Genomic DNA, 12,882 nt, shown 5'->3' on the forward strand with positions numbered 1-12,882 from the left:
AACCTATTCACTTCTCATGAGCTTCTTTACCCTCTCAACCACAAACAGTCATGTCCTTGATCTTGCCATAATCCACAAATATACCAATTCCATGTTCAAGAATCCTGAAATCTCCTTATCCAATAAATTTATGTTGCAGAACCCCTATTAGGCCATCATTACTGCTAGTCAGTAATGTTATACCTCTTTTATGTAATCTTTATCCCACTCTCTATAATGTCTTTTCTAAACATTTTCATCCTTCCTCAAACTTTCCAACCCTTTCAAACTCTCTTCACTTTGTGATCTCATCAGCTCTCATGGATTTAATTACCATCTCTGTGCTGATGATTCTCAAATCTAACTTTCTTGCTACAATCTTTCTGCTGACTTCCAGTTTTGCATCTCTAAGTGCCTGCCAGACATTTTGAACTGGATGTCCAATAGACATTTTAAATTCAAAATGTCCAAAAAAGGACTTATTTGCCCTAAATCCCTTGCACCACCACTTTCTCTGTTATCAGAGAAGGTAACACTACTCTCAATCCCTCAGCTCACAACTTGAGTCATAATATGGAAATATATTTTAAATCATTGAATATGTAAAACCTATATCAGATTGCTTACTGTCTTGAGAAGGAGTGAAGTAAGGGATGGAGGAAGAAAAAAAATTGAGCACTCATAATATTATAAAAATAAATATTGAAAATTTTACATATAATTGGGAAAATAAAATATATTTAAGTAATTCAAAAAAAAAAAAAAACTAGGACTCATGCTGGATTTCTCATTTTTTTCACTCCTGTTTTCTAACTTATTGATAAAATCTGTTAATTTCACCTTTCATTCAACTCTAAAATATGACCCCCTCTCTTTTGTACAAAACTCTAGGACAGGCCCTCATCTCCTTGCACTGAAACTATTGCAATAACCTGTTGCTAGATTTGCTTGATACATTTCTCTCCCACTCTAATCTATCCCCCTTTCAGCCACTAAAGTGATTTTCCCCAAAATACAATCCTGATCATGTCACATCCCTACTCATAATCAACAACATACAAACAAAAATAAGAAGAGAAGTAAAAACATAAATATTGGCAAAGAAGAAACCAGCTATTTCTAATTACAGACACAATGATTTATTTGGAAAATTCTGGAGATTATCAAGGAAATTAAATAAGATAATAAATCTTCATTCAAAAAGCAGTATAGAAAATAAATCCACAAAATGATCAAAATTTCTATATAGAAATAAAAGCAACAAAAAAGAAATGATAAAAAGAAAGCCATTCTAAATGTTACACAATACATGTAATTATATGGGAGTAAATCTGGCAAATCACATTCAAATGTTATAAAAATAAATTATAAAATTAATTTTAGAAAGAAATATAGTTAAATAATCAATGGTATCCTTGTTCTTGACAATTGAATGACAGTGAATGTTAGCAAATAAAATTTTCCCTAAATTGACAGACTTACTCTATCACTCAAAGTAGTAAGAATTTCCTTTATGAAGCTTGACCAAACCAATAATAATTTCTAAGGGAATTTTTTTTTTAATCACAAGGGAATTAATAAAAATGTTGTAAGGAAAGAAGAATATAACTTTCAGATGTCAAATTAATTTTTTTAAACAGCATATAAGTGGAATGGCCTAGATAACAAATAATTTAAATATATTATAATTAAATAGTCTTGTGTTTGATATAGTTAAAATTATAAAATTCTTGAGGAAGGATTCCCAGTTCAACAAAAAATACTGGGAAAACTAGAAAGAAGTCTGTCAAAAAAACAAGTTTAGACTAAAATCTTCTATCATCTACCCTAAGTTCTAAATAATTTCTCAACTTGGATAGAGAAAATCTTATTAAGCATATTGGATAAAAATCTATTGAAATATCTTTCAAAATCATATCTAGCAAAATAATTCTTAACTAAACAAGGATAGAGTGAATGGGAAAAGAGAAAGCAGACAATTTTGACTAAATCAAATTGAAAGATATTTGCAGAAAAAAATGTACTTATGATAAAAACAAACAGTACTGAATTTAAAATAAAATTGCAAAATAGCTCTGATCTGACAAAGGTCCCATATGCAAGTTAGACAGGGAATTTTCATAAACATAAAAGACAAAGAGATATTCTCCAGTAGATAATTTGTCAAATGAGAAAAGTAAATAGTCTTCAAAAGAAAAATTACAAATTGTTAACAATTTCTATGGAAGATTGTTCCAAATAACATGTGATCAAAAAAGTGAGAGACAAACAGATACCAAAATTCATGTTATATCAAAACAATTATGGCATCACTTTCTGTGCAAAAAACTAGAAATAAAGTCAGTAACCATCAATTGAGAAAATAGTCATATAATTGGCAAGTATAATTAAGAAAACACTCTTCATTGATACAGAGTGAAATAATTGTTAACAGGAAAGTAATAGGCAAAATTATTATAATCTTGAAAAGGAAAGAAAAATAAAACAACACTATGCATTAATATTTTTTCTAGTAAATTTATTATTATTTATTATTATTATTATTATTGCTGAGGCAATTGGGGTTAAGTGACTTGGCCAGGATCACACAGCCAGGAAGTGCTAAGTATTTGAAACCAGATTTGAACTCAGGTCCTCCTGACTTTAGTGCTGGTGCTCTACACAACTGCCCCTAGTAAATTTATTTTTAATACACATTACTGTATAAATCATGTTGGGAGAGAAAAATCAGAGCAAAGGGGGAAAATCATGGGAGAGATTAAAAACAAAACAGAAAAAAAAAAAGTGAACACAGCATGAATTAATTTACATTCGATGTCCTTAGTTCTTTTTCTGGATGTAGATGGCATTTTCAGTCCAAAGTCTATTGGAAATGCTTTAGATCACTGAACCATGAGCCTATGAGCCTTTCGTAGTTGATCATGACACATTCTTCCTGTTATTGTGTACAATGCTTGTTTTGCTCAGCATCAGTTCTTATAAATCTTTCCAGGACTTTCTAAAATCAGCTTGTTCACCATTTTTTAATAGAATAATAATATTCCATTACCTTCATATACCACAACTTGTTTAACCATTCTCTAATTGATGAGCATTTATCTACTCATTTTCCAATTTTTTGATACTACAAAAAGAGCTGCTACAAACATTTTGCACATGTGGGTCCTTGTCCCTCTTTTAAGATTACCTTGTAATACAGGCTCAATATTGGCACTACTGGGTCAAAGAATATGCACAGTTTTATCATCTTTTGGTCATAGTTCCAAATTTCTCTCCAGAATGGTTGGATTATTTCACAACTTCATCAACAGTGTGTTAGTGTCCCAATTTTCCCAAATCCCCTCCAATTTTTATCATTATCTTTTGCTATCATCTTAGCCATTCTGAGAGGTGTGAAATAATATCTCAGAGTTGTTTTAATTTGTATTCTTTAATAACACTATGCATTTAAAAAGATGAACCTTATTTGGACTGTAATTAGGAGTGCTGTGAACTGAGGTGCAATCACTGGCCACATTTTTGACACCTTTGGTGTAGTGGGTAGTGTGTTGCAATCAGGAAAACCTGAGTTCACATCCAATATCAGAAATTTCCTCACTCTGAGACCTTTGGGTAAATCACCTAACTTCTCTAATATCCCTCCCTCACAGGGCTGTTTTGAATATCAAAGGAGAAAATATATATGAAACATTTTGTAAATCTTAAAGCACTATATAAATTCTAGATTTCATTAAAATTAAATAAAAATAAATGAACCTTGGTCATGAAAAAAGAGATAAGAAAATACATCTTCCTCCTTACCTTGAAAGGGTCCTGATGTCCTTTATTATATATGATGTCAAAGGTAGTTGATATGTTGGTAGGTTTTGCTGAACTATTTTTATGTTTGTTATTTAATCAAATAAGGAAAATTTATTGGGTAGAGGAAAAGGAGGGGCTTATTCAGTAATAAATGCAGTAATAATTATTTTAAATCTTATTTGTTTTGACAAAAAGTTATTACCTGTCAATTTGACCAAAATTTATCAACCTGTTTGTGGTTACTGACTGCACTATTCTGTGTTTTAAGTATTCTTCCTAGCTTGTTGTCATCAGCAATTATAAAATGATGCCAATTATCTTTTCATCCAAATCATTGATCAAAATGTCAAACAGCCCAGGGAACATCTTAATTTTATTACTTAGCATGAATTCTGAAACATAAGGCCACATTCTCCTCCTTTTGCTTACCAGGTTCTCACCAGGAGAAAAAGATGCTCCTTTTTTTCTCTTTCCTTCTTCTTACTCTCAAGACATTCTTGAAGGAAGTTCTTCCTCAAATATCAATATATATTTTCTGCCAAATCGTAAAGCTCAAATTTCACAAATACTTCATTATATATTGCTTTATTTTTTCTAAATATTCCACACATTAATCATTTTTTTTGCTATTATTATTTCCATCATCTCCTCACAAATGGAACCTGTTTTACTTCTATAATAAGCACAAAGTTGGTTATCATGCTTTCTCTTCCTCTTTATATAAACTTCATAGTAAAAAGTTTACTACCCCTAACATATTCACTTGCTTGTCACCTACACTCTTTTTAACTCCTTGAAATCTGATTTCCTTTTCTGAAACTTATGAAACAGTTCTCTCTAAAGTCACGCAATACTTTGAAACAAAAAATCCAATTTTTTTTCTCCAGATTTGATCATCTTTGTCTTATAAATTCTTTTGCCATTATTGACTATCGCCTCTATTTTCCATCTTACAAACATCACATTTTCCTTTTTCTAGCTTTAGCTAATCATTCCCTCTATCTTCACTGGGCTTCCCTTTATCTTCTTGAAGCATTAATTTGTATTTTCCGTGGTTATCTCCTTTGACTCTTTTTCTCTCCTGTACTCTCTTTCACAGTAATTCCCTTGACTCCCAGATCTTCCTGGATGTTCCATTCTCAGGATGCTTAAAACCAAGCATATCTTTCCTTTTCATCCTACTTTTCCTTCCAGCACCATTATTTCTGCCATTGTCTATTCTTGTAATCAAAACTTTGCTATTATATGCAATCCTTCCTTCCTTCTTCCTCAACTTTTATATTATTTTCCAAGTTGTCAGTTCTCCATTTCTATTTCTTCTGTGTCCATCCCCTTTTCTATATTTCCACTGGCATCACCTTAGTGCAAGCTTTCATAACACTACTTTCTATAATAAAATATTTACATCAATCATCTTTTCATTATCCTCTGTTTAAAAATTTTATTGCTTCCCTATTGTTTACCAAGTAGAGTTCAAAATTGTTACTTTAGTATTTTAGACTGTACAAAATCTGATTACACATTACCTTTATAATTTTTTTCTTATTGTTTCTTCATATGTGCTAAATTTTGATTAAATTGAATGACTTCATATCTCTCATTCGTACATTTCTGGCACCATATGTTTACCAAGACTATTATTTTATATTCTAGATATTTATAGATATGCTATATATGCCTCAATTAGAACAAAATCTTCATGGATGTAGGAACCTTGTTTCTTTTTTAAATTTATTTTTAATATACAATGCCTTATGAATCATGAAGAGAAAAATCAGAGCAGAAAAGGAAAAACCATGGAAGAGATTAAAACAAAACAAACAAAAGAAATGAATATAGCATGTCAGGATTCTTACAAAGTGCTAAGTAAGTGGAATTGAGGAGACAGTGATTAAATCTAGTTTAACATTGATTTAATCCTGCAACAAATAATGGTTTCCCAGTGATATAATGATTGATGTACACTCGGTGCTTGCATATAAGCAAGAATCTCTCAGGGCCAGAGACAGAAGCCCACTAGAAGCTCTGAGCCTCAGCCAGGATTCAGTCGAGGAGATTCACAATCCAGAGAAGGCAGCTTAAGCTCTCGGAACCAAGGAGAGAGATAGACTTCTAAGAAAGCTAATTGAGCCCAAGGAAGGAGACAAGACTGGAAAGAAAAAATAAAGGATTTGGACTTTAACTCCTGGCTGCATTTGGGGTGATTACATTGAACTAAATGGAAGGCTGCCTCCAGAAACCCCCCCCCCCAAGAAACCTATTCCCGGAGAATATTATATTTTAGAGAAGAATATTACAAGAGTATGTGTTGATTTACATTCAGTCTTCTTAGTTCTTTTTCTGGACACAAATGGAATTTTCTGTCCAAAGTCTATTGAGATTCCTTTGGATTACTGAACAACTGAGAAGAAGCAAGTCTTCCGTAGCTGGTCATTGCACATTCTTGCTGTTATTATGTACAATGTATTCCTGGTTCTTCTTGTTTCACTCAGCATCAATTCATGTAAAATTTTCCAGGCTTTTCTAAAATCATTTTGTTCATCATTTTTATAGAATAACAATATTCCATTATCTTCATATACCACAACTTGTTCAACCATTCTTCAACTGATGGGCATTCACTCATTTTCCAATTCTTTGTTACCACAAAAAGAGCTTCTACAAACATTTTTGCACATGTGGTCTTTTTCCTTTCTTTATGATTTCCTTGGGATACAGACCCAGTAATGGCACTGGGTCAAAGGGTATGCACAGTTTTATAGCCCTGTAGTCATAGTTCCAGATTACTCTCAAGAATAGTTGGATCGTTTCAGAACTCCACCAACAATGCATTCGTGTCCCAGTTTTCCTACATTCCCTTCAACATTTATCATTATCTTTTCTTGTCATCTTAGCCAATCTGAGAGATGTAAGTTGGTATCTCAGATTTGTTTTAATTTGCATTTCTTTAATCAATAGTGATTTAGAGTTTTTTTCATATAACTATGGATGGCTTTAATTTTGTTATTTGAAAATTGTCTGTTCATATCCTTTGGCCATTTATTAATTGGGGAATTGGAATCTTGCTTCTTATTTAAAATTTGTATCTCTTCTGGTGTCTAACATACAACTTTATATAATAGATGTTTATAAATAGTGGTTGAATTAATTATTTACTTGCCAAATGATCACCAATAATGATTATTTTGAGAATAATTATGAGAATAATAATCCATTAGCAGTAATCAATTAGCAATTATTTGAACAATTAGTATGTATTTTTCTTGTGATCTATTATTATTTAATGGAAAGAGCCCTGTCCCTTCATTTGGATTAGCCCTGTGTTTTTATTTTAATTTAGTCACTTATTAGCTTGTGATAATGAGAAAGAATTTGAAACTCTATCTCTTTTTTTCTTAAATGGGGAAAAATAGTGCTAATAGTATCTACCTCACAGAGCCATTATTCCAAATCAAATAATATAATATATGTAAAATGATTTATGAACCTTAATATGCTATAGCCATATCAGCTGTTACTATCATTCTCACCAGGTGAAGTCTTTATATGCTTGTGGTAGACATCCCCTAAGTCAACATAGAATTTGAGATCCCTTGATTACCCTCAATATGGCTTAGCCCTTCTGCCAAAAATAGCAAATTTTAGAAATGTAGGATTTTTCCTAGATCCCTTACAATATGTTGACTACCTTAGTGACATTGCTAAAACAAACAAATAGATTTCTGTCCAAAGATGATAGAGACTGGTAGAACTGGAAATGACTTTGGAGATTTTCTAGTTTAAGCCCTTCATTTTATAGATGAGGAAATTGAAGAATAGAGAGAGGAAGTGACTGGGTCAAGTTTTCATAGATAGGAAGGAGTAGCACCAGATTTCAAACCTAAGTATTCCAATTTTAAATGTAGTTTTCTCTTTGAGTCATTTATTTCCAAAGTGAAAATAAATCATTGTCATTCTACTGACTTATATTTTAAAGAGTGTGAAGTCATAGATTGTGAGTTAGAAAGGATAGAAGAGGTCATCTACTTCAAGACCCTTGTTTTATAGATGAGAAAACTGAATCCTAGAGAAGTTAAAGATCACTCTCAAAGTCACATATAGTAAGTGACAAAACCGGATTTAAACTTGGATGCTTAATGCTTGATCCCCTGTTATTTTCCATGCACGATACTTGGTCTGATCAGTGATTATAGAAAGCACAGATAAATAATTATTTGAATTAAAAAATACAAAGATGCTGTGTGACAATAGCTAGAAATTAGTCCTTTAAAGTTTTAGTGATATACATTACACAAACATATATATATATATATATATATATATAGACAAAAACAGAAAGAGGGAGGAAGACAGAGACAGAGATAGAAAGAAAAAGGGGGGGGAGACAGAGACAGAGATAGGCAGAGAGACAGATAAAGAGTCAGAAAGAGAGAGAGACAGACAGACAGACAGACAGAGACAGAGACAGAGAGACAGAGAAACGGAGAGAAAGAGAGAATTCCACTTTATCTTTACAGCAACCCTGGGAGTAATATTATTTACTCAATTTACAATAAGTATAATTTGAGCTGATTAATCCAAGGTCACAAATCTAACTTTTTATTATGTTACCTTTTGTAGAGTTAAAAATATTACCATATATTCTGTGTTTTTTTAACTGTTCCATATCTCTATAATTTCTTCCATCCTTCTTCATAATATTTTGCAAACAGGTTTCCATTTTACCCTGTCTTGACTACTATATTTCTATCATTGGTGGACATGTCAAATGTCTGCTGACTAAGATAGCTTTAAATTTTATATTCGTTCATTATTCACAGTAATGAGTTGTTTTTTTTTTTTTTCTTCTGGTCTTGATGAAATGATTATAATCAGTTTCAATATCATTTCCTCCATCCAGTCCCCATTTTTCAGTGTCAGTAACTCATTTTAATAGTTTAGGATGAAATTGTTTCCGGTGCATACAATATACTTTTCTCATTTTTATCCAATGGACTCCTCATTAATCACAAGCCACATATTAAGACAAAAGACAACTTTGGACTCAAACAAATAAGTTTGCACAGCACATACAGTTGAACTTCTATTTGTTGTTATTTTCACTGCACTGATATACCCTAAATATCAGAGATGGTTTTAAAATGTGTGGAAGAGGAAAAGAAAATAACATTGGATATCTTTTTCTACAAGTGACATTTTTATTCTCTAATGAAACATTAGTTATTTAATTATCTTTTGGAGACTGTGTTGGGTCTTCCAATTTTAGGAAGGTCATTGTTATTTATTCCTGATTTATTGATATGAACAGAAAATTGATTACTCAATAAACTTGTGTCAATGGATGAAAATATTTAAAATAATAGTTTGAAAAAATATAATTTTCTTAAGAGTGTGAGCTACTTGAGGACAAAGATATCTATATTATTTTTGCCTTTTTATCCTTCTACTTAGCACAGTGATTCACAAATAGTAAACACTTAGCAAATATTTAGTTATTGCATGGGGTATCTAGTTGAAGCAATAAATAAAATACATGATCTGGAGTCAGAAAAACTCATCTTCCTGAGTTTAAATCTGATCTGAGGCATTTACTAGCTGTATGACCCTGGGCAAGTCACTTCACTCTGTGTATCTGAGTTTTCTCAGCTACAAAATTAATTGAATAAGGAAATAGCAAATTGTTCCAGTATTTTTGCTAAGAAAACCCCAAATGGCGTCACAAAAAGCCTATGACTGAAAAAAATCAAATGAATAACTACAAAGTGCTGTAAATTTTCAAAGAATTTTCTTATCTATGATCATATTTCACATAGTCACAGTACTGAGATCTGGAATAATCCTAAAAGGTCATATAGTTCATCATCCATCCATCACAGGAATTAATTTCTTTTATAATTAAAAAGTAGTCATCTAGATTTTTCTTTAATATCTTCCTTAAGAACAGCTCACTTTGATAAGTGTATAGAATGCAAAGACAACACAAAACAAACAAACAAAAGCATACCTTACCCTCAAGGAACTTCCTTTTTTTTAATAAGGAAAATCATTTATAATTACCATATATGCACTTAATTTGGGGATAATTTGGGGAGCAAGAAAAGAAAATAACAATAAGGGAAAAAAGAAAGGTTTCCCATAGGAGATGACAAATTGTTCTTGAAGGAAGGAAGGTATGATGCTACAGGACAAAGGTAAAATAAGGAGAGAGTGTATTCCACAGAGATGTTAATAATGTTTTCATGTAAGGGCCAGCAGATAAGCCAGTCTGGCTGAAATCCAGTGCTTGTTTGGAGAAAGGGTCATATGTAATATTTCTGGAAATATAGACTGCAGATTGATTGTTAATGCTATAATGAAAAATTTGCTTTCAATACAAAGTAGTACCCCATTTCCATCTTATCTTCTCTAGGACAGATTTTCCTTATTCCTTCAGCTGTTCATGATATGGAATGATTGTCAATCCCATGGCAGTCCTCACTGCACAACCCTACCTTTGCATGTACTAAAACTGATCTTGCAATAATAGACCTAGAATAATTAGGACAAATATCATTCCTATTTTCTAAAAATGACTTGATCAATATTACTCATCTGCTTAGTGACAAAGCTAAGATCATGACTTGGTTCCTAAGTCTTTGCTCTTCCCAAGCAATCACTTCCCCAGCCTAGTCCCAATTTACAGAGGCAGATCTGTCCCACGTGCATCAAAGTTCCACTATTTAAAGGCAAAAGAATGATTTTCTAAGGAGAGTTTCTACTTCTCTACAATTAAGCCATCAGCCCAGCCCAGGCAAACAAAATTTCGTCTTTTTAATTAGTGTCTTGAATACGATTGAATGGTTCATTATTCTTTGCCAGATCAAGCTGAGAACATTATTAAAGTCTGAAGAAATAATGATCACTATGACAGGGAAACATGGGGCAACAGAGAAAGAAAAGATTTCTCTCCCAGGCCCCCTGCCTAAGAAAGTAGCTCAGGATGGGGACTCATCGACAAAAGCACGGGAAGGAACCAAAGGAGGCCATAGCCAACTCCCCTCACCATGGTTTTAAGAACTGTCAACTTAAAAGAAAAGACCTTAACAATGATACTTTGCATTTGTATTTTGTTTTACCTATTCCACAAGTTTGGTATGAGGGTTAAGTGAAATGATATATGGAAAAGACTTTGCAAACTTTAAAATACTGTGTAAATCTTAACTATTATTATTATTACTATTGCTAAGTATCATCATTAATCCCAACAATTCAGCACTTGGATAGTGAAGATAGCTTCATTTTACAAATGAGGAAACCATAACTCAGACATAAAATGACTTGTCCAATAATATGTAGAGAGTAATTAGCCTTAGATTTGAAGTGAGATCTTCAGACTCATTTCAGTTCATCAAATATTTATTAAGCACTTACTATATATACTAAAGCAAAGCAGTTCTCTCTGGATATCTGTACATAGGCATCTAGTACTCTAAAGGAGCTTGTTCTAAGCCCAAAGCCCTTCCTTATACAGTGACCTGCCTCATCCTGGTTGATATTTGAGTCTCTTTTTTACCTTTCCCTTCTGTAGTTTTGAGAAGGGAACAGCTTTACCAATCCTGAAGGCAGGAAGATCTAAATTTAAATCTAGTCTCAGATACTTACTAGCTATTGACTCTAGGTTAGTTACTTAACCCTGATTGCCAAAGGAGGGGGAGGAGGAGGAGAAGGAGATGGGAAAAGGAGAAGAAAAAAAAAGAGAAAGAAGAAGAAAACAAAGAAAAAGAGAAAAGAGGAAGAAGTAGAAGAAGAAGAAGGAAGGAAGGAAGGAAGGAAGGAAGGAAGGAAGGAAGGAAGGAAGAAAGAAAGAAAGAAAGAAAGAAAGAAAGAAAGAAAGAAAGAAAGAAAGAAAGAAAGAAAGAAAGAAAGGAAGAAAGAAAGAAGAAAAAAGAAAGATATAAAAAGAAAGAAAAAATGGTGGAAAAGAGAAAGGGAGAGAGGGAGAAAGGAGGGAAGAAATAAAGACAGGAAGGAAGGAAGAAAGATGGCAGCTTTACAGAGGTAAAGTGGTCTCATTTATGGTATAGTTGGTATATTGTATTTTTCTTAAGGCCTCTAAGCTTCCAACTATCTCTTTCACTAGCCTGTCAGGGAATATAACATTGTGCCAGTAGGACTTCCTTCCTTCTACTCATCAAAAGTATTACCTCACTAAAAATCACTTATTCTAACACAATAAACCATTGTCCATAAGTCCCCCTTAGTACATTAAGATTGAGCTACCCTGACTTTTTCTGGTGAATAACTAGACATCTATTCCAAAATAGAACCTAGGATATGAGAGCTAGAAGGGAACCTTAGGATTTGTTTTTCAGTTGTATCTAGTTCTTTGTGATCCCATTTTTTTCTTTTTGTGGGGGGACAAAAATACTACAGTAGTTTACTATTTCCTTCTCCAGTTTATTTTACATATGAAGAAACAGGCAAAGTAAAGTTACTTTCCCAGGAAAAGTAGTAAGTGTCCAAAGTCAGATTTGAATTCAGTTCTTCTTGACTCCTGACTTTATGCTCTATTCATTGCACCCTCGAACTGCCCTAAACAAATGTATATATACAGAATAATTTTAGAAGATACAGTGACTTAGGAAAGAAAAGAAAAAAAACTTCTTATAGGCATTAACACTTGAATTAAACCTTGAAGGAAACCAAGAAGAGATAGATGTGAGGAAGTAACAATTTCAAGAGATGGAGATAACCTCTAAGGGGCAGGAAGAAGGAATGTCAAATTCAGATCTTAATATGCAACAATTATCTACCACTTTTTTGCAAAGTTTTGCAAAGCTCTTTACCTGTTATCTAGTTAAATTTTCACAAAAACTCGGTAAGGTATATGCTATCCTTATTCCTGTTTTACAAATAAGGAAAGTAAGGCAAAGTAGATTATAATTTACTTTCTCAATGTCATGCAGCTAATACGTGCTAGTAAGTGCTGGATTTGAACTCTGGACTTCTGGACATCCTGATTCCAGACCCTTCCCTCTATCCACTGACCCTCCTGATTGCTTCAGCATACCATGAAAAAATTAGAAATATAAAATAAATCTTTTTTAAAATTTTTTGAAAATA

The sequence above is a fragment of the Antechinus flavipes genome, chromosome 1, assembly GCF_016432865.1.
Source record: "Antechinus flavipes isolate AdamAnt ecotype Samford, QLD, Australia chromosome 1, AdamAnt_v2, whole genome shotgun sequence".
Classification (NCBI taxonomy): Eukaryota; Metazoa; Chordata; class Mammalia; order Dasyuromorphia; family Dasyuridae; genus Antechinus; species Antechinus flavipes.